Raw genomic sequence first — 22,226 nt, 5'->3', positions numbered from 1 at the left:
TACCATCTGGTCTCTGTTTTTTTGGGTCAAGACAAGACATCTTGCTCAAATTTGAATACCCCTGGGATAGGGAACACATATAAGTTTATCAGATATTTGTAAGAGTGAAAATTAAATTATTAACTCCTTCCCACTAACAGTTAACTGGTAGCAGGTTTTGACAGGGGATAAAGTAGAGGGGACTTCTTATGGGAGGAGGAGGGCATTTGAGGAGGAAATTGGAAACAAATTCAAACTATTACCCATTCTGCCCTGGGTGAGTCCTGAAGACACAAATAATGGACTTAAATTAGAGTAAAAAAAATACTAAAATGGAAAGTGAGAAGCATACTTCTGTTTTAGAAAAAAATAAGATCTAGATGGATATGTAGTTTTGTTAAATTAAATGACAAATTAATAACCCTACATGAATAAAAATAATAATTACTTTGGTTTTAAAATTTAGAATAGCCATTTTTTTTCCCTTTCCCACTGGGTTCTCATTAAATCATCTTTTACAGATTCCTATCTAACTACCTTTATAAGTCCTCTTCAAATGGAGGGTAGTTTTTTGGAAGTCAAAGCATTCTTCTGAACATAGGGTATAAGAGGTCCATTTATTCCCTTGGTCTCCTTAGATCTATTGATACAAAACTAACAAGCTCTGTGATTTTCTAGAGATAAATGGCTGCCACAGAGAATGTTCCTTCTATTCTGTACCCCACTGACTTCCTTGTTTAGAATCTGTTGGAGAACCCATCCCAGCCATGCAATGATTGTCAGTAAAATGAGATTTTTAAGCTAGAGATTTGATCAGTATTAGTCCTAACTATATTCATCAACTGTCTCCCCTGCCAGCTGTCACTAGGCTGTCACCCAACACTTGGTCCTAATCTTGAACGTGGACATCAAAAGTTCATCAAAAGAGATGAGCTTGAAAGGCAGCATGTCAGTGGTTGGAGTGCTGGCCTCGGATTTAGGAAGACCCCAGTACAAGTCTTGCCTCTGAGGCATGCTGACTATGGGACTTTCAGTCAGTTATTAACTTCCTCTGCCCCCCAGCAACTCTCAAACTACACATTGCAGAAAGCTGCTAATCTACATTGGTACAATGAATTTTCTACACTGATGAAATCACATGTACAAATCAAAAAGTAAAAGGGTGGGATGGGGAGAGGAGGGATTTTTTTTTTAAGGGATTATTGGATAAGCATAGCTCTAATGTAGTTGAAATAGATTGATGTCTTAACTTCACTTTATTTTATGTGGTTTTAACTCTAGTATCTCCCCTCTGCCCCTCCCCAATTATGAGTTGGTTACTCCTTAATTCTGCTAATCTCATTAAGTAACAGACACACATTCCATTGTGTTGTGGTCTTTCTTTGCACAGATGGTAAATTGGAGATTGAGTGGTGAAGTGACTTTTATTGGACACTGACGATGTTAGGGTCAGAGTCACAATGAAACTCTCCTCTTTTCCTGGCTACTCTTCATCAGTGAAAAGAGTAACAAATAGGGTACAGTGGACACCAGCCTAAAGGTCAGGAAACCTAAATTCTAATTCCAGTTCTAACACTAAACATCTATGTGACCTTGAACAAGGCACTTTGGGTCTGAGTTTCTTTGTCTTTAAAAGAGAATATTTCACTGTAGGGTTATTGTCGGGGCCCTGTGATAGAAGAGATGTAAAAGCACTTTTAAAAGTGGAAAGCACTGTATAAACCCAACAAAATGAAAGAAAATTCATTTGATGGGTCATACACCCGATAAATACTATCAAGGAGATTGGTTTCCTAAAGTACTACGTGAGATGACTCTTCACCATCTATGCAAAGCACACTATAGTTACTTGAGAAACACTTGTTGAATTCTTTTGAGTTGAAATAGTCATAGGGATATTATTCACAAAAGAAATCTGTGACTGGACTGATTGCAGAGGAGAAAATTAAAGGGAAGCATGATTTTAAACATTGTATGTTTGAAAGGTTGTTTTGTTTTTAGGAGCCTGATTGCTCAGCTTTCTGTAGCACCATCAAGATTATCTATGGACACCTTGTTATTTTCTAGCTGTTTGGGCTACCTAACTTGTCCCTCTCACTGGGCTCCCACCACAATAAGCCATGGAAAGGAGGTTGGGGGTGGGGCAGTTCTGGATCATATTATTGAACTGAGCCGTCAGCTATTTTTACCACATTTGGACCTTCTTGATTCAGTACTGAGTTGTCTTGGAAAAGGACCAGCACCCCCAGTAACCTTCAGAGTTGACCTAGAATGTAGAAGACCAAAGATTCCTTCCCACCTAACCTTCAGGGTAGAAAGGAGGAATATCACCTAACTAGACCAAGAGGAATGGGAAAGCTAAGGTGAAGGTGCCTTCTTTTCTTTCCTTTGACTTTTACTTTTCTCTGACAGAGCTAAAGGGATCAACTTTATTTCTCTCTCACTTCTAGCCGAATTACAAAGATACATCAGCTCTTTCCACCTCACTCCATGCTGGAGTCCAGATTTTTTTTTTGGAAAGAGCAGCAGCTGACGTTAGGAAGACTAACCTAATTTTGTCCTATTTCGAGAAATTTTGTTATCTTTAGGATTACTGTTAAGCACTATAACCTCGATTTATAATTTATTTTTGGTAGATTTTTATGTTTGTACTGTTTAAAATTTTTAAAAAAAGTTCATGTGCTTTCAAGCCTTTATTAAGTCTCTCTCCCTCTCTATTTCTTCCATTTCTTCTCTGTGAGAAACAGAGAAGAGGGAAAGAAATTTAAGGAGAAGTTGTATGCACATGAACTTTTGGTGAAACTTCAAGCACATTGTCAGTCATTATAACAGGCCCTGGAGAAACAAATGCAAAAAATGAAACAGTGCCTGCCCTCAAGGAACCTACATTTGATAAGGGAAACAACACGAGCATGTACATTTGTGTATGTATGTGTGTGTATACACACACATTTTATACGTATACATATGTGCATATATACACACATTATATATATAAAAATTACATATATTTATGTATAAAATATATACACACATATATACATGCATGCATTTATATATGTGTGTGTATAAATATACACATATATGTGTCTATATATATAGACACATATATATATGTGTGTGTGTGTGTGTGTGTGTGTGTGTGTGTGTGTGTGTGTGTGTATAGCTCCATCTGTTTATCAGTCCATCTTTCTATCTCTATAAGTAAAGCCCTTATAAAGTTCTGGGGATCGATCTCTGGGACAATTGCTATTTGTTTGTCTTTCCTGGCATTTCATCCCTCCTTTGGGTGTAACAGTCTGAGCCTCAGATTGGCATACTGGCCATAGTTTTTGAGGCATCAGCACCTGCTTTAGTTTGGGAGATGGATGCTGTATCAGTATCCATTTCTTGCTGAACTTACCTCCTCCTCCGTGCACTCCACTTTTGAGGCTCCCTATTGCTACTAAAACAAAATACATGCTCCTTTGTTTGCCATTTAAAGATTTTCACAGGCTGGTCTTAGCTTTCCTTTTTAGGCTGATAATCCATTGTGCCCCCCACATCCCAGCTAAATACAAGCTGTTTTCCCTTCATAACATTTTATCTTTGACCCCTTGCCTTTGCACTGGCTGTCCTCCATCCCTGGAATGCTGTTCCTCTTTACATGCTTCTCCTGGAACTTCTAGCTTCTTTCAAGTCTCAACTTATGCACTACTTCTTTCTTTCTTTTATTTTAATTTTAAACTCAAATACAAAATGAGAAAAAAAAAACAAACCATTGCCATGTACACAGCAGACCATAGGAGAGAATTCAATATAAAACAATAAATTTCCATTTCAATAAAACTTACATATAATAAATACTACATATTGTTTTCAAAGCTTTTCTTTGTTTCCTTGTTGGTTTTCTTTTGTTCTCTGCTGTGCATTTTACTTTATTTTTACCCTCCCCTCCAAGAAGGCTGTAATTAAGTGTGTGTATATATATATATATATGACATACATACATAGATATCTATAAACATACACATATATAAACATGTACACTCTTATGCATATATGTAAGACCAAACTATGCTTATTTCTACTTGTCATCTGTTTCACTGAGGGTGGATAGCATCTTCCTTCATAGGTCTAAGTCTTTCCATGTTTTTCTAAATCAACCAGCTCATCGTTTGATATACCATAGCAGTATTCCAACCCAATCTTTGAAAGTTTTGTTTATGAAAGTTTTTTTTTCCAAGTTTCTGCATTCCTTCTATTCTTGAATACATAGGTTTTATTTATACTAGAAAGCTGTAATTTAAAATAATTGAAATTATCCTTTTTACTTTTCAACAATGTTCTCCCTTACAATATAGTTTGAAGTTTGATGCCATTGGATCTACTTCCTTTACATCTTTCTTTTCCTCCTGGTTTCTTTGAAGTTCCTGACCTTTTGTTCTTCCAAATAAACTTTGTTATTATTTTTCTAACTCAGCAAAATAAGTTTTCAGTAATTTACTTGGGATGACATTGAATAAATACATGTTAGGTAAAATTGTCCTTTAGAAAGTTATATTGGCTTTACCTGCCCGTGCACAATAAATATTACTTCAATTATTTAGATGAGTCTGTCTATATAAAAAGTGTTTTATGTTTATGTTTGTATAGTTCTGTGCCTATTTTGGCATGTATATGTTCAGGTATTTTATACTGTCTAGGAATTTTAAATAATCTAAAACTATATTGAGTAATATTGCTGACAGTGTAGTTTTTCTATTTCTCACTTTTGATTAAATCTATTTTAACTTTAACTTTGTCTGAGATCATGATTACTATCGCTGTGGTTTTTTTTAACATAATAAATTCTACTCCTGCCCTTTATTTTATCTTTGTGTGTTTCTCTCATTTTTCTAATGTTTCCCAGAAGTGACATATGGCTGAAATCAAATTTTCAATCTGCTATCCATTTCCGTTTTATGGGTAAATTTGTCCTGTTCACATTCCAAACTATAATTACTTGTGTATTTTTCTCCTTCCTATTTTTCCTCACTATCTTTCTCACCCTATTTACCCTTTCTCTCCTTACTCCTCTGTTTGCCCACTATCTTGCCCTCCTATCCCTTAACCTATCCACCCCTATAGAAGTCTCTCACCTATCCTCTTTCCTCTTCCCATTTCCTTACTCTCTTACTTCTTTCTGAATTTAGAAGACTTTTGTACATATATACATATATATGTATGGATGGATGAATTCCCGATGAGAGTTGCTTCCAGCCTCCCCCTCCCCCTCCCCCTACTAGCTTCTTTTGTATCATTTCTTCCCTTTTTGCCTCATTTGTATAAGATAATTACTCCTTTTTAGCTCTCCGTACACAGTTTTATTTTTTTTAGGACCACCCCATCATACTCAGCTCAGTACAAGCCTTTCTTTCAAACTACTCAAACACACATGACAGTCATAAAAGTACTGATGATATTTTCACCTATAAGAAGTAAATAATTTGACCATATTGAGTCCCTTATATTTGGTCTTTACTGTTTACCTTATATTTCTCCTGGATGCTATATATTGAATTTTCTCTTAAGTTCTGGGGTTTTTGTCACAAAAATCTGATGGTCTTTCAGTTTATTAAAATGTCCATTGTTTTTTTCCATTCAGGATTAAACTTAATTTTGCTGAGTAAGCTACCCTTGATCCTAAGGCCAGCTCTTTTGCTGCATAGAATATAGTATCCTAAGACCTTCAGTCCTTCAACATAGTAGCTGCTAGGTCTTGTGAAATCCTTGTTGTAGCTCCATGATATTTAAATTGTTTTTTTTTTATTTTGTTGCTTCGAATATTTTCTCCTTGACCTGGGAGCTTTGAAATGTGGCTATGATATTCCTGTAATTTTTCTTCCTGGTATCTTTTTCAGGTGGTGATCAGTAGATTTTTTTTCTATGTCTGCTTTGCTTTCTTGTTCTAGAACTTCAGGGCAACTTTTCTTGATAATTTCTTGTAATATTTTATCAAGATTCTTTTTTTATTGTGTTTTTAGGTAGTCTCCTTCTCCTCAGCAGTCAGACCCCACTGTCTGCAAGATGAAGGTTTCTAAGGCTTAGGCTGCCTCCCAACCCGGCTGCCCCCAGAGCTTGTTGTTTGTTGATTCTACAGTCAGGCTACAGAGTCAACCTCACTGAGGCCAAATCTCTACCCTTGGAGGTTGGGTCTTACCTGGTTCTTCTCAAATTGTCTTAGGAGGACAACTGCTTTACCCTGCATTAATTTCTGCTGCTCTGAGGTGATGCTCTGTCTTTTTTTTTGTGGAGGAAATTTGGAGAGCTGTAAGTTTTCTGACCTACTCCACCACCATCCCAGAACCCTCTCTGAGCGCTACTTCTTTCAGGCAGCCTTTCCTGATTTTCTGCTTCTCCTATCAATTTGCATTTATTTTGCATACATTTTGCATCTACTTATCTATATACAACTAGTTGTTCTTTACTCATTCAGTCCTGTCTGATTCTACGTGGCCACATGGACTTTGTTCATAGGATTTTCTTGGCAAAGATATGGGAATGGTTTGCCATGTCCTTCTCTAGTGTGTCACCATTTTACTGATGAGAAACTGAGGCAAATAGGAGTTAAGTGACTTGCCCAAGGTCACACAGCTATTAAGTGTCTGAAGCTGGATTTGAACATAGATCTTTCTGACTCCAGGCCCAGTACTCTATCCACTGTGACACCTAGCTGCCCCTAACATTTAGTACCCCAAGTAAAATGTAAGCTCCTCTGATCAATCAATCAATCAATCATTCAATAAGTATTTATTCAGCTTCCTTGAATTGATCCACACCAAGTCTTCACCAAGAGGACCACTGCCACCCCTTTTCCCCCTCCTATGTAACCTGGACTCTACTCCTGTGTCCATCAGCTCTCAGAAGGCAGCTTTTGCCTTATTCTGTCAGGGTCTGAGCCTCTGGGCCATTTCCTGGTCGGCTCTGGTAGGCCACTATATAAGTTCACCTTCCTCCCTTTTTTACATTTGTATTGTGTCCTAGCACTTAGCATAGTGGGCAACACATAGTGAATATTTAATAATACTCTTTTTGTCTTCCTATATCTGTTTCTATCTCTCTGGTTCTTTCTTTCCCTCTCTCTCCCTTTTCTCTCATTTTCTTTTCCCTCTCCCTCTCCCTTGTCCTTCTAATCTCTATTCCACCCCCCCTTGTCTATGTCTATGTCTGTGTCTATGCCTATTTCTCTGTCTCTCTTCCTGTTTTTCCTCTTTCTTTCTCTCTGTCTGTCTCTGTCTCTCTCTATCTTTGCCTCAGTCTCTCTCTGTCTCTGTCTCTCCCTCTCATTCCTCTTTCAGCTAGCTGAATTCCTACTTATGCTTTAAAATCCAACTCAAATGCTACTTTCTCCCTGATGCTCTCACTGAATTCCCAGATGGGAATGACCTTTGCCCTGGACCTCATAGAGTACTTCCATTAGCAACTCTGATATAGTTTTCTTTTTCTTTTTTTAAATTAATTAATTTATTTTTAGTTTTCAACATTAACTTCCATAAGCTTTTGAATTTTAAATTTTCTCCCCTTCTCTGTCTACCTCCCTCCCTAAGCTGCCATACAATCTGATATAGGCTCTACATATACATTCCTATTCAACATATTTTCACATTAGTCATGTTGTAAAAAAGAATCAGAGGGGGCAGCTAGGTGGCACAGTGAATAGAGCATTGACCCTGCAGTCAGGAGGACCTGAGTTCAGATCAGGCCTCAGCACTTGGTACTAGCTGTGTGACTCTGGGCAAGTCACTTAACCCTAATTGCCTAGCCAAAAATTAAATTAAAAAAAAAAAGAATCAGAACCACTATGAGGAACCAAAAGAAAGAAGAAACAAAACAAAACAGAAGGAAAAAAAAGAGAACAAATAGTACGCTTCGATCTGCATTCAAACTCCCTAGTTCTTTCTCTGGATGTGGATAGCATTTTCCGTCATGAAACTTTTGGAGATGTCTTAGATCCTTGCATTGCTGAGAAGGGCTAAGTCTATCCTCTGATACACTTTTCATGCAGTACTATGTATTATAGTTATTTGTGATTCTGTGTCTTAAAACCCTGCCATACCATTAATTTTATGAGGGGAGTGGCTATTTTAATTAAACTCTTACTAGTCTTCTTGGTCTGCTCTATCCCCCGCTACTCTGCAAGTTTCTGGTCCTTTCTTTCAAGTTCTCTTTTATGAGTCATTTTGGCCCCATTAACAATGAAGGAGTTCACTCCTTGAATGCACAGCCTGTCTTCCTTACTAGTCTCCCAGCACTGAGCATGGTCCCCACCACAGAATACTTGTTTAATAAATGTCCTCTCTCTTTGTCTCTTTTTGTCTTTCTATGTGTCTGTCTCTTTCTTTCTGGACAGGCAGTGCGGTAGTTACTGGAGATACAAATACAAAGGTAAAGGAAGTGCACCAGGGCAGTTCCTGATTAAAATTGGGAAGTTCATCTAAACAATTGATTTGTTGTTCAGTCATTTCAGTCACATCTGACTCTTTATGATCTCGTTTGGGGTTTTCTTGGCAGAGATACTGGAGTGGTTTGCCATTTCTTTCTCCAGCTCACTTTACAGATGAAGAAACTAAACAGTTAAGTGACTTGCCCAGGGTCAGGCAGCTATTAGGTGTCTGGGGCCAGATTTGAACTCAGGAAGATGAGCCTTCCCGACTCTAGACCTCTAGCTGCCCTAACAATCTGATAGAGCATAAATAATGGGAATCCCAGATCAAATTAAGGAGCTTCCTGAACAGCTGGATAATGATTGAGTACAGGGCATTATTAGTCACTGATCAAAGTCCTCAGGCAACCTGATGAGATTTTAGGGTGTCAGCTGTTGGATAAAGGCATACTCTTTGTGAACTTTAAAAAACAAATTGCCTCTACTCTGCTGGGATTCAGTATTGAGGACATTCTCAATTCTTGAGGATTTACTCCTTTCCTTTTTCCCTTGTCTCTCTTCCAGAGTGCAAAATGTATCTGTAGGTTGGGGGGATGTTGGGAATGGGGAACATTTTTCTCCCTTCCCTGATTCCAACTAGAACAAGTAATGGACACTTGCTGCAGAGGAATATGGCCATGGGTCATCTATACTTGTATGCAGCTTGAAAATATTTAAGGACATAGTTTCTGAAACCCAAACTTTCTGGGAAAAGGGAAGCTTTTGAATTATCTATTCTAGACAATGTAAGCTTAGAACCTGTCCTAGCAGAGAAAGGCAATTTCTAGAGTAGTGCCCACTCTGAGAATTGCCTTATGGGTAGCTCCAAATTCAAGCATTCCTACATTTAAAAATATTAGTCACTTGTTCTTGTGTTTCTGTGTCATGGATCCTTTTGGTAGTCTGCTAAAGATTATAAATTCCTTCTGAGAATAATGATTTTACAGCATGCGCACTCTGACCCCACACTCTCAGGGCCAGGTCTGCTACATTTCCCCTTAGGATTCCAAGGAGTAACCCAAAGGGTTAGGATATCTTTTATGTTGCCCTTAGCTTAAGGCCCTACTGACTGTGTTCCCCTCATTGCTGTGTAGACAATGACTAGCACCCTAGTTCCATTTAACCACTTAATATCAATTAGCTTTTACAAAGATATATTTACTTCAAAGATATAGCAAGAACAAACACACAAACATTTCTAACACCTTGGGGGCATATTCTCCCCTCTACCATCCCTATTTCTGGGAGTATAGGCACAAAAATTATCAGTTCCTATTTTTCCATGTCTAGATGTAGCATGACTGAGTCTTTAGACCTGGCCGGCATTTGGAAGGTCATATCTAATAATAATTCCTTGGTCTTTGGGGCATCTATGGTGCACTGGCTCTAGAACTTACACCTTAGAACACCAGTATACTGAAGGACTCTCCTGATGAGCTTTTACTTGATTATGACACTCTATTCCTTTTGGCTAGTGTGAAAAAAGAACCGATGGAAAGGACAAGAACTGATACTTATTTCTTAGGACTATGTGGTCTTAGAGTCTTCTCCCCTTATAGTCTTTCATTGGGATGCCATAGGCAAGGAAGTCATTAAATAAAACCAAACAAGTGAATGAAGCAAAGAAGTAGCTAAAACTGATAGGCCTTTATGAGTGCCTCTTCAGTCAACCAAAAAGCTCCCTCTCCACCATGTAGTCAGACAACCAGAGCCAGATGCAGAACATCTACACATGCTCCACGGTGTCACCAAGACACTTCCCTTACATATCATCATGATTTTCCCTGAAGCAAGCTCCTAATATCCTCTACATAGAGAGACTGCCTCAACCAAGGAAATTTATGGAGTCTGAACATGCAACAGAGAACCCACTACATTTTAAAATACATAAAATAGGTAGGATTACAAATAAAATCAATTATAACAACATAGTTATAAAAAACAAACCAAAAAATTCCTCCAACTTCATAATTACAGCTTAAGAACTCCTGGAGACAGAAGATTTCCTAATGCATGTTGCTAGTGACATGGGAATATCACATGTGAGAGGTGGTGTTCCTGATTCTACTCAAAAACGAAATAGACCCTGCCCTCAAGAAACTTTACTGTAGTAGAATTTGGATTCTCTTTGAACTCCTAGAGGGCAGAGACTCTCTGTCTTTTGTCTCTGTAGCTTCAGTGTCTAGAACAGTTCCTGGAACATAGAAGGTGCTTTGCTTGTTAATGGATGAGGTATCTCTAGTTAAATCACATGGCCTTCCCTCTAACACACCAAATAAAAAGACCTATGGATTCCAGCATTATCTGACTCATTTGGTTTTTCTGAAAAGGCCCTGTGAGTCTTAACAAGAAACCTTAGTACTCCTGGAAGTCAGAACTGTGAACAATGAGTGGAAGTTACGGAGAGACAAAATTCAGCTCAATATAAGGAAGAAACTTTCCAGCAATTAGCATTGTCCAAAAATGAAATGAGCTGCCTCAGAAAGTATAAGGTTCCCTTTCTCTAGAGACACGAAAGCAAAGGCAGAGTGACCATACATTGGAGACACTGCAGAAGAGAGCTAGGCTTCAGTTAAAGGTTGAACCAGATGATATTAGAGAAGGTTTCATTTTTTATCTTTGCAACTGAGCACTTAATACGTGTCACACAGAGTAGGTGCTTAATAAAATTTTATTATTTATATTGTTCCTTCCAAACTCTGAATCTGTAAACTCTACAGATAACTTTCAAATCCTATTTCTAACCATTCGCTGCAATCCCCTGCCCCATCACAACTTTGCTAAGGAACAAGATGACATTTTGACTGATTTGAATTCTACCCCCCCCATTTTTCCCCCTCAGATTGACTTAATAGAGGTGTTAATGAGAAGTGAAGCCTGCATAACAGAGAAACTGAATCACAAGCAAGTACCTCAGAGGTTTCTAATTCTTCCTATGGTCTTTTGGCAAGTTGTTAATTTATTCATGCAGAATGGAAGACACAGTAAGAATTCAGAGAAAGCCCTCCCAGTAACAACACAAAGGGATCGCTTTTCTGAATTTTACTGAACGCTGATAATAATAAAAAAAAAAGATTCCCTAGTGTGCTTTGATAGATGATGAAGGAACATCTACCAGGCATATGGAATTTTGATTGCTCAGACAGTTAACAGAAGAACTGGCTAAAGTGATGAAGGAGCTATCTGAGGTGAGCAGGACAATAGCACTCGTTCCTCTTCCAAACTCTTTCTTCCCTTTGGCTTCCAAGCTGTGTGTTAATCACACTCCATTGCTCCTCTGTCTGTCTGACATACTTCTTGTCAGTCAGGATCTCTTGACACAAACCCCCTCCTCCCTCCCACTCCAAAGGCAATCATGCTCAGGATGACATTGTGAGTGACACAGATTGCTTCTGAGTGGTAATTTCCCATTGAACTGTATATAGGGAGTGAGAGAAAAAGGAAAGTGAATGCATGCTCTGTTTAATTTTAAACACGTACCTGTGGAGGGGAAAGTGTCTCCAGGTGGATTTACTCACTCAATGAAGTAGCTAAGAGGTTTGGAACTTGACCCCTTCTGAGTTCTGGAGCCTTGGATCTCTTGATAGAACTATCACTGGGTTATGATGAATTGGTATCATTGTTCAAGGCTTCCATGCTTTATGGAAGATTCATTGTGATCTTGACAAAGAGGAGTGAAGATGCTCAAAAGACCCTATAGGCAATATGTTCATAGGAATTGGAGTTGGAAAAGTAGTATCCGGGATGCCTTATCTCACAACTAAGCCCCCTAGAAAATCTATCCCAGGTTCAAGGAACTCTAGGTCCATATCCATTCAAAACTACTCCAAATGTGTTTACTTATAAAGGTGGGATGATGGATTTAATCAAGTCAATACACCTCACTTAAAGTAAGTAAGATGCCCAATTGATCGATCTCAATCACAGCCTTCAGCCTGAGAGTGAATAATCCTTGAAACTTGAATTTTGTTCTGTAGGAATCACGGATAGATACATCAAGGAAACTTGGTCATCTCATAGGGGGCATCTATAAAGTGTCAAGCTAGTTTAGAACTAGAGTCATGCCAGAGATTGGAGGAAGTCTTTTCTGAGAAGGAACTGCTTAGTGAAAGGGGGGATGGAGGTAAAGAGAGTCAGTCTTGGCCTTGTTTTGTTTTGACTAGGCAATAGGGTTAAGTGACTTCCCCAGAGTCACACAGCTAGTAAGTGTCAAATGTCTGAGGTCAGATTTGAACTCAGGTCCTCCTGATTCCAAGGTCAGTGCTCTATCCCCTGAGCCACCTAGCTGCCCCTAGTCTTGGCCTTATTGGAAGACTTTGTGAGCTTTGAAGAGTCTGGAGGATGTTGGACTTCCTATCTTCCCATTGGTGTACTCCCAGAACAACTGATGGCAGAGTGTTTTGGGATCTAAGGACAGATTAGATTTGGATTCACAGATCCACAAGGAATCCAGCAAAGAAACTACATCATGCCTATAGGCAGCTTCTTGAGAATTCTTTGAATGAGCAAAAAAAAATGACTCCTAGTTATCAGGATTTGGGATTTTTCCCTTTGATATATGTGGTTTCTAAATTTGGGTTTACTTTCCTTTAGGTTCCATATATTCCTATGGGAGATTGTGACAAAGAAATTGGGGGGGATGTTGTACCTACTATTCTTACTAGTTTAGTAAATACCCTTTTCCAAAAGCTACTTAAGGTTGGCTCACTATGATGGTTCTCAATTGATAATTTTGGGGGGTGGGAAGAACGCTGGTAAGGCTTAAGCCAAATGGCATTAGAGAATCACTTCTGAATTCTTAGTGGTGCATTGCTCTGGGACCTGAGAATTGTATCAGGATGCTCCAAGTTTATATGGGATACCATAGGACACCATTTGTTCAAAACTAGGGTATTTAATGCAATGGAATGATTAACAATAGGCCATTTCCCCCATAAAATTGAGGCATACTCTTTCACAAAATTATTCACTAGCAGGGGGAAGAGTGAGCATGGATAAGAATCACACGAGGGTTGAACACATAAAGAACATATATAGTCAGGACATAGCTGTGGGAGGGCACACGGGAGGGCACATGTGACCAATGCATATGTGTGATATCGTCATGTTGTTCTGTAGTCTCCCTCCCTGTTGGTGCCATGCCTCTTCTGTAGCCTTGCTGGTCATCTCTTTGTATTTCTGCTCTTCTCCACATTCTTTTGTTCAAATGAGATGACATGCGTAAAGTACTTTGCAAACTTTAAAGCATTACATAAATGCTAGCCATCATTATAATATAACAACTTGATGTAACATAATGTACAATATAAGTACAATATATAAAAGATATGATATAACATAACATAACATAATATAATATAACATGATGCTAGGTAATACAGTGAATAGAGTGCTGGCCCTGGAGATAGGAAGATCTGGGTTCAAATCTGGCCTCAGAGATTTACTAGATGTGTGACTCTGGTCAAGTCATTTAACTCAGTTTCCTCATCTGTAAAATGGGGATAATAGCACCTACCTCCCAGGGTTGTTGTGAGGATCAAATGAGATAATAATTGCAAAGCACTTAGCACAGTACCTGGAACATAGTAAGCTCTATATAAATACTAAATATTATTATTATTATCAAGATTATTATTATCTCCACTGGGCTCTTTTCCCTGCCACCTCTTACTGAATCCAATCTGTAGTCTTTAGCTTAGTGACTACCTTTCCTTATAAGAAGTAGGTTGTGCCATTTGTTTTTTAAATTTGTAACCCAGAGGCCAAGATTTATCTCTTTTAAGAAGGCTGGCCCTCATATACACAGTCATTGAAGTAGGGAAAGCAGTTTTCTCTCCATAAGGGAAGTGGTGTGTCAGCTGCTTGTCTTAGTCTCAGAGGCAGGGTTGTACTAGTAAATATTTAACAGGCTTCCTGAAAAGAACAAAGGTAAGCAAGACCCACTTTTAAGTTATCCGCATAATTCGCATGCTCTCTATTGCTTTCTTAAGTCTAGATAATCAACAAAACAATAAATCAAACACTGATTTGTAACATTTCAAAGAGCTGGATCTAGCACCTGCCTGCTCAGGGACCAAGCTCTTTTGGAATCTAGAACAGCCAACCCAAAAATTAGAGCTCATAGGCATTTGGTCCATCTTTTGAATTGCCTTGCTCCTACCAGCAGGATTGATGCCTTTTTTTCTAAGATTATCCGACTTAGATTAGATACTCACTTTTGACCAGTCAGTTTCTGATTATAACCTACACTCACCCTCAAATGATTTTGGGGAGTTGCATTCATTCTCACCGGGCAGCTAGGTAGTTTAGTGGGTAGAGGTCTGGGTCTGGAGTCAGGAAGACTCATTTTCCTGAGTTCAAATTCGGCCTCAAATACTTATTAGCTATGTGACTCTGGCCAAGTCACTTAACCCTGTTTGCCTCAGTTCCTCACCTATAAAATGTGCTGGAGAAGGAAACGGCAAACCATTTCAGTATCTCTGCCAAGAAGGCCCCAAATGGGGTCATGAAGAGTCAAACACAACTGAAAAAACTGAACAACAATTTATTCTAACGAACTCCAAAGAGCTGTGTGGGTCTGAGTCACCACAGCCTTTCTGAGCCCCAAGATCCTTTCTGGGTCTGCTGAACGAATGAAAGGGCTGGGGAGAAAGCAAGTACAAAAAGACTAGCAGAACTTTTTAGTGCCTATCATCTCTCAACTCAAGTCTTTTGTCACACATGTCTGCTTTCCCATGCAGATGTGGCCAGCAGCAAATCTCCAAGGCTTTAAGCCACCCTGAGGAAGGATCTTTTGATGACATTTGGTGACATTTGTTCAAGGCAATACAGCAGCTAAGTTAGTGACAGAGTCAGTACTAGAACCCAAGACTTCTGGCTGCAAGTCAAATGCTTTTTCCACTGCAACATTCACATATGCAGACAGTCCATCAAAATATGTGTGTAGGGCCAGTGAGTGGAAAGAGAACCTAGACTGATTACTTAGCAATAACAGCTTGCATTTACTTCCTAGGCTGAATGCTACTTCCTCCTGCTTCCCCCATCAAGATCACCCCTGGGGCAGCTACTTGGTGCAGTGGATGGAGCAGCCAGCCCTGGAGTCAAGAGAACCTGGGTTCAAATCTGGCTTCAGACATTAGCTGTGTGACCCTTGGCAAGTAAATTAACCCGGATTGCCTCTCCCCGCCCCAAAAAATGTTCATTTGAACCATACCATACTTCTCAAGGAATGTTGGGAGGTTGGGAAGAGGAGAGCACAGAGTGACTAATGGAACCATAGAATATTTTTAGAGTTGCAAGGGACATCACTGGCCATCTCTTACAGTTGTAGTGAGCTTTATCTGGGCTTATTAGTTTGGCTGAAGAGCTGGAAATAGTCTGGCAGATAGGCTGGTGAATAACTCAGGCAACACAGGGCAACCTGTTTCCATTTTACAGAATCATAGATCTGGGATCCATTAGACTGTGAGCTTGTTGAGAACAGGGACTGTCTTTTGCCTTTCTTTGTATCACCAATATTTGGCACTTTGCCTGGCACATAGCAGACACTTAATAAATGCTTTTTGACTGACTGGAAGGGATTTCTAATCTTTTCAGCAGTCAGAAGAGAAAACAGGCCTAGAGATACTAAAATTTCAAGATGGCATTTGATAACATTTCAAAGATACTAAGAACAAGATGGAGAAATGTGAGTTGGATAGTAGTATAATTAAGAAATTTAATGACTGATTGAATGACTGGACCCCATAAGTGTTGATTATTAGGTCAACGTTAACCTAGAGGTAGCTCTATCATGGGATTGCCACAGGGCTTTGTTTTATTCATCGTCTATTTTGTCCCCCATTCTCCAAAGATTCAGATGAGGGAATTGTTTTTTTTTTTTTGTGGGAAGGGCAGATTATATTTGTATCGTGATCCCTTGATGAGCAAATACCTTCTACCCATGTAGAATGGCAACTGTTCTGTAACATAACCTTAAACAGTCACCTGGGAGTACTGGGAGGTTGACTGAATCAAAATTGTACACCCTGCTTATATCAGAGGCCAGGTTTTTAAGGCTTCAAGGCTAGCTCTCTCTTCACTATTCTACATTGCCTACCTTGATGAAAATGTATATAGCACACTTATAAAATGAATAGATGACACATGGCTAAAGATAGCTAAACAATGGATGAAATTTAATCAGGAACTAAAAACATCAGTAGGCTAGAAAATGGGTCAAAATTGCCAAGATGAAATCTAATAGGGATAAAAGCAAAGCCCTCCACTTAAGTGAAAAGAAAAAAATAACCTGTATAATCATAATAGTAATTTATATACATTTATATAACACTTTACACTTCTTAAAATACTTTCACCTGCATTATGATCACATTTGATCCTCACCACAGCCAGGTGGAGTAGTGAGGGTCAGCATGACTAAACTTCTTTTACAGGCATTTGTGCAGTTGGGGTGGGGGTGAGGAGCTAGCTTAACAGTGGTTCTTGTGAAAAGATTTTCAGGCTTTTAGTTGACTGTAAGCTTGATATAGGTCAGTCATATGCTGCAGATGACAAAAGCTAATGCAAACGCAGGATGCATTAATAGATGTATAATGTCCAGAGCAGGAAGAGATGATAGGCCTGCTATACTCTGTTGTTGTCAGACCACTTCTAGAATACTTGGATTTAGTTGTGGGCGTGCCATTTTAAGGAGACTGACAAAATGGAGCACATCAAGAGAAGAATGATTAGGATGGGGAATGAGGTTCTATTGGGGGGCCCAGAAGAATGACTGTTAAACACCAGTGAGTTCAGAACCTTATGTTTGAGGAAGCAGCAAGAGTAGTATCTCTAGGTAGGAGATACTAGGTAAAGGCAGAAATGTTTGCAATGAAAGGAAATATGCACACACATGTATATGTCTTCATGTTTGCACTGGGACACTTGTGCTTACTTGTAAAATTCCCAAATTTTCTTTTCATTCTTTCCTTCCCTTTGTTCCTTCCTTCCCTTCCTTACTTCATTCCTTCATTTCTGTATTCCTTCATGCCTGTGTTCGTTCCTTCTTTCTTTACTTCCCCTCAGTCTCTGTCTCTTTCTCTCCTAAATCTCCCTACCTCACCCAGACAGAAATTGAAGTGGCCATTTATTGACCCCATCAACTGATCAGCAATGGGAGCTTTGACCTGCTCTTTTTTTTCTCTCAGTTGGACCAGCTAGCCCCTGATAAGGCAACCTGGTGGTCTCCCATTTTTGTGGCTCGCTATACCAATGTCAAACTTAGTATGTACACTGATCAGTCTATCCCCCTGTATCTCAGAACTCCAGAGCTCAAGACATCTGCCACCCTCATCAGCCCTAGTAGCAGGGATTATAAGACTACGTCAGGAGGCCGAGTTAAATTCCTGAATTTCCAAGGGATCTGCCATTGTATAAGCTCTTCCTTTTTCCCCGAAGTACAGCTGCGATGTGTGAACATAAGACAGATCATACAGATGCAGTTTTTATTTATGTGTCAAGTATAATTACATGTAAGTTTAAGCAAAGACCAGTATATCTCCCTTTTACACATCCCCCCTCCCCAATTTTGTTGACCAAAGATCCTGAGGCATATCTTTCATCTGGGAAATGGAGAATGTGCAGAGGAGGAATTGGGCTTCTTCTGTTTGATTCCAGACAGCAGTACCAGGAGCAATGATCTATGAAGTTACCAAGAAGCAAATTGTGCTTGAGATTGAGGGGAAGCTTACTAACAATGGAGCTATCCAAAAGTGAAATGGGCTGCTTACAGTTTCACCTTCATTGGGTCTTTTAGCAAAGGCTGGATGACCACCTGATTGGGAAGTTACAATGCTGATTACTTTTTAGGAAACGTTTGAATAAAAGTCCTCTGAGTTTCCTTCCAACTCTGAAATTACTTTGATTCTCTAAAAAGATAATAATGCTTTAAAAATGGGACCCCCCTAGACTATTGTGATACCCCAAGATCCTCAGGTGAAGATCTTGAAGTGAGGGTAAAGAAGACCATTCCAGAAGCAAGGCCCTCTAAAGTATAAAGGCATTAAGACTGGGTTATTATATGAATTATGTTGCTCAATATCACTTTCTCACTCTCCTTATTTTTGAATGACAGGGGCCTGGGAATTGTAACTCTTGGGGAGAGCCAAGTAAGCATGAATGGGTGTCCAGAAGTAAGTGCTTCTCATCCTAGATAGGACTGAATAATTGTGAACAGGTGTTTCTGTTATTCTGCTGAATAAAAGTGACACTAAGAACATATTATTGTGTTGTTACTGTTGTTTAGCTGTTGTTCAGTCCTGTCTGACTCTTTGTGACGCCATTCGGGGTTTTCTTGGCAGAAATTCTGGAGTGGTTTGCCATTTCCTTCTCCAGCTCATTTTATAGATGCAGAAATTGAGGCAAACAGGATGAAGTGACTTGTCCAAGGTCACACAGAAAGTAAGTGTCTGAGGCCGGATTTGAACTCAGGAAGATGAGTTCCTGACTGCAGGCCCAGCCCTCTATCCTCTTTGCCACCTAACCACACTTGTTATTGTGTATGTTGATGTTATTAGTGCTGGGGGGAGCTTAGTGTCTACATGGCTATACCAACTTGGAAAGGTAGGAGAGAGGAGCTTGTTTACCTTGGATAAAATTGAGTATTGTGTCTGCTCCCTACAGCAATGCCATAGCTTCACCCCAGCCCAAAATGGGCTAGATATCACATCATTTGAAAACTGATTAAAGAAACAGGGCATATTTAGCTGGGGGAAAAAAAGAAGATGCGTGTGTCATATGATCCGTGATTTAAACATCCGCAGGGCTTTCATGTAGAAGATAAATTGAATTTATTCTGAGTACTCAAAGATCACTAAATGTAAATTACACGGAGGGAGATTTGGCAACAATATGCAGAAGAGTTTCCCAATGGACAATGCAAGTTGTCCAAAGGTAGAATAGGTTGTCTGGTGATTTCTAGAAATCTTTCCCTGGAAGTTTTTAAACAAAGGAAGAACACTAGTTTTGTTGCTTCAGGCAGTGGTTAGATTCAACCTCCTTTAAGGTCCCTTCCACCTTTAAGGTTCTTCGATCCTATGACACATAGTGAGTTAATGGCAGAACCTGCCCTTGAATCCTGGCTTCTCACTTCCAGCCCAGGGCCTTTTCCTCTATACCAGTCTGTCTCCACTAAATCCCCAAGGATAATAATCCCCTGCAAATAACCTGCACTTTTATGATCATTGACTTCAGAAAATGAATTCAATTTATAAAGGGCACATGGATTTTTAAAAATGAGAGAGGCAATTTCAGTAGAAATGTGCAGAGTTATTTAAAGAGAATTGGTCCTGCAAACCAGCCAATCAGAATCCTAGAGTCAAAGGTAGAGATGACTTAAGAGGTCATCCATCTATCTAGTCTAGCCACCTCATTTTACAGAGGAAGAAACCAAGGCCAGAGACTTAAAAGTGACTTAAAATCAAACAGACAGAGCCAGAATTTGAACCCAGGTTCTCTGACGCTTCATTCTTCTGAGTTTTAAAAATGATTCTGCACTATGCTTAATTCAGCTGGCTTGAAAGCTTGTGCAGTTTGGAATTTGGTTTGAGGTGGGAAGGAAATATCCAACGTCCTCAAATGGATCCTTATTAGATCCCATGTTCAGCGTTTCAACTGAAACTCAACATCTGAGGTGGGTGGCTTATGGAATATTTAATCTTAGGATTTGAGAACTTATAATAAAGTCATTTTATTTTCTTAGCTTAATGTGTCTTCAAGGTCAACAACTGTAACTGAGCATTGCAATTTCCAATAATCCTTGTGGTTTGGCAACACATTTCTTCCAGAGTATATATATCCATGCTTACCTTTGGAAGGGAAATAGTCTGGGGTGGATTTCTGCATTTAAAATGTCTGTCTAGGGATCAGTCCCTTCTTTGTGTGGGTGGCTGCCATACTACCATTATAAAGGGTCACAATGGATCAAATATATTGCAATGTATCAAAGAGAGTAACCCTGTCTAGTGGAGTGCTGCAGGGGTTCAATCTGGAAAAATAACTATGAGGGGACTAGAAAAAGGTTGGTAACAAGAACAGGAACTAACAGAATGAGATCTAATCTTGGCAATGCTTCTGAATGCATATGGGACAAAATAATGTGAAACACAGATATTAAATGGATTAGAAAAACCTGGAAAGCACTGACAATGGAAAGAGCTTTGGAGTGCTAGTGGATGATAAATTAGATTTGGATGTGTAACATGCCAGCGAAATAAGCTCATGCTATTTTTGGCTATGAAAGCTGAATCAAGTATCACATTTTCTAAATGTAAATCTAATATTTTTTTAGTCATCACTCCATCTATTGCATCAACCCAACTTAGGAAGTCCTCCCTTTGACTTTTACACTGAGGTGGAAATGTTGAGTGTGGGGATGGAGGTGGGGGAAGATTGGAAAAATGCTTGGAAATGTGGCTGTGAAACTTCCCAGTCCCATTCCTAAGTTAATCACTTAGTAAGATAGGGTCGACTTAACATTAAAGAAAAAGAAAGAAAGAAAAAGAAAAAGGGAGAAGAAGCAGGCATCATTCCTTGGACTAGCTATTTTTAATCCATAATAGACTCAGAGCGAGAAAGGACCTTAAATCATCTAGGCCAATCACTTCATTGGTCATATATGAAAACTCAACCTAATCTTGTGCATGCAAGGATAGGTTTCTTTAGGAGGTAATCCTGACCATTGCAATTGCCTGCATATTTGAATGTGAGGTGGCAACATGGAACTGCAATGGATTGCCCATGAAATAGATTGGATTAATTCATCAAGACTGGCAAAACCCATTGGATTTAACATATTCTGAGCCTGTCTTTGCTGACTTCATGACCAATGCCACTGACTAGAGCAAAGATTAATTAAGACCCATTGGTCATGTTGATGCACTAAACATCTGTGCCCACGGTTTACTAATGGTTCTCTCCTTTACCCTCTTTGGTTTGTCTGCAGAGATGTGAAAACTGAGAAATAATAATAACAGCTCACTTTATATAGCAGTGTATGGTTTACCAAGAACTTTCTTCACCACAGCCCTGTGAGATAGGCAGGAAAAGGTTATTTATTTATTTAGTTTTCATTTAGATTGTGATTTCATTGAGGTGGGGACTCCCGGCGTAGAAACTCTCCACAGAAGCAGATGAGCAATTCTTTGTAACTGGGAGCCTCAGAGAGTTGCCTTGAGCACTAAGAGGCAGAATGTAAACCAAGGTCTTTCTGACTCCAGAGTCAGCTTGATCCCACACTGCCTCTCTGCAGGTAATATTATTCTCATTTTACAAATGAGGAAACTCAGGCTGTAGGAAGTTGAATAATTTGGTTAAGGTTCCATGGGTAGTAAGAGGCAGAGCCAGGATTTATTTAATTATTTCTTTTTAATTTTGTTTTATTTTTTTTAGAATTTTTGTCTTATTTTTAATGAAATAAACTAGCATTTCAATAACATAGAATAAAAAAGCTGATTGTACATGAAACTGCAAATCTATTATGTACAACTAGTTATTCCCTTTAAATGTATAATAAAGTTATGTAACTTTTCGTCCTTCCCCTCCCACCCTCCCCCCACCCTAGAGATGACTACTATTAGACACAAATGTGTATGTGTGTGTATATATATATATATATATATATTTACACACACATGTACATGTAAAACCATTCTATATGTACTTCTGTTTATCAGTTCTTTCTCTGGATGCATTTAACGTCTTCCTTTGTAGTTAATTTGGATATTTATAATAGCCAAAATGACTTAGTTGCTCAAAGCTGTTCTTA

Source organism: Vombatus ursinus, unplaced genomic scaffold (assembly GCF_900497805.2).
Source record: "Vombatus ursinus unplaced genomic scaffold, bare-nosed wombat genome assembly UNPS02007344.1, whole genome shotgun sequence".
NCBI classification, from domain to species: domain Eukaryota; kingdom Metazoa; phylum Chordata; class Mammalia; order Diprotodontia; family Vombatidae; genus Vombatus; species Vombatus ursinus.
The sequence above is the reverse complement of the archived record's forward strand: the minus strand, read 5'-3'. Positions refer to the sequence as shown.